The sequence below is a fragment of the Sinocyclocheilus anshuiensis genome, unplaced genomic scaffold, assembly GCF_001515605.1.
Source record: "Sinocyclocheilus anshuiensis isolate Anshui unplaced genomic scaffold, SAMN03320099.WGS_v1.1 scaffold519, whole genome shotgun sequence".
Classification (NCBI taxonomy): domain Eukaryota; kingdom Metazoa; phylum Chordata; class Actinopteri; order Cypriniformes; family Cyprinidae; genus Sinocyclocheilus; species Sinocyclocheilus anshuiensis.
Genome location: NW_015549637.1, coordinates 102,743 through 104,330, shown reverse-complemented (window position 1 = coordinate 104,330; position 1,588 = coordinate 102,743). Strand labels below are relative to the sequence as shown.

Genomic DNA, 1,588 nt, shown 5'->3' with positions numbered 1-1,588 from the left:
AATTAAAAAAATAATAAGTAAAAAAGAAAATAATATTAGAAAATATTTAAAAATATTTACAATTTAAAAAATATATTTTATAAAAATATATATTTTTTTAAATAAAATAATTGCATAAAAATAAATATTAGAGAAATATTAAAATATATAAAATATATAAAATTTAAAGCATAAAAAATAAATAAATAAATAAATAAAATAATCCATCCATTCTCCAAACTGCTTGTTCTACGTAGAAATTTATTCCACATTCTATATCCATTCTAGAGAGCCAGTGGCTGTTAAAACAGTTCAACGTAAAACTGATGAGGTGATGGAAGAAAGTATCTTTTTTTGATGTGGAGAGGAGAAACAAAAAAACAGCCAGAACAAGAGCGCAAAAGTCCCTCACATGTGAAGAACAAAAAAAACGCCACGTTTCGGTATCTTTGCATGTGCGGTCATTAAACTACAATCACATTCAGTCCTCGTTAACTCACCTAAGTCTCATTTTTCTGTGGAACACAAATGCAGATGCTGATTATTTGCACACAACAGACAGTCTTTAAAATGCAACAGCATGCAGACGCTTGAGTAAATCAGGACATTGTTGCTTTGATCAATCATCCGGTGCGATCTGTTTCCACACAGAACATGCTAACGCTGTTTCTCGCATCTTTGAAACCGCGCGTGTCTTTGAGGACGTACTCCGGCATTTGATCCGATTGCTTTAAAGTGCAAAAAAGTCATTAGAGCAGAAAGGTGCTTCTTTCCTTTCATGCATTTAGAGTCTAATTGAGGTTTGATGTTTTGCTTCTGCATCAATGCACTCATTTACATCTCAGCAGAAACGGGAGGATTATTTATCTAGATATTCACTGGGAAACACAAACGTGGCAGCAGTCAGTCGTCCCGAGGGCTTAACGTGTTATTTTTAGCCCACATTCGTGTTCGACAAAGCAAAGTCAAGAGAAACTCATTATGTGGATGAACTCCACCAGACGACGACGGGTCGCTGTGACTTACAGAAAGAGTCCCGTGTCGTTCATGAAGACAACTCAGCGTAATGAGACACGATTACTGACATTACAACAAACAACAGCCAACCTGCCAGAGCAGAACACAATACTATCTGTGACAAACATATGCTGTGCTCAGCAGCCTCACACACACACACACACACACACACACACACACACACCCACACATCAATTAGCTGTAAGTGTCTGAAATGAATCACCTTACACACTGAGTCATGAGGGCAAGACACACACACACTCACACACACACACACTCACATGGGACGCAGGCATTTGTTTGGCTTCTCAGAGCGTTTTTTCTCTCACATTATTACACTTTAAAAACCTCATGTTTGTTCAAATATTTAGCCCGCAACAATCTCCAAGAATCTCGATCCAAGAATCTGTAGTTGTGAGCCGTTCCTGTAATGAAATCTGTATCGGGACGAATTCAGAAGTTTATTCTGCAGTTTCTCAGCAGCGCTTTGTGTAACGGCTTCATAAAAGCACAAAAAGCTGAAGTATTAGAGACGGCAAACTGAGCAGAGATCACAACACCGTCAGACGACTGAAACGAACAAACCAAAGCG

At 37.8% G+C, this 1,588-nt stretch overlaps 1 pseudogene; it reads right to left on the bottom strand.

The window, feature by feature from the left end:
- Window positions 1–1,588, bottom strand: part of LOC107659788 (MAM domain-containing glycosylphosphatidylinositol anchor protein 2-like) — a 178,093-nt pseudogene that overhangs the window by 131,599 nt on the left and 44,906 nt on the right.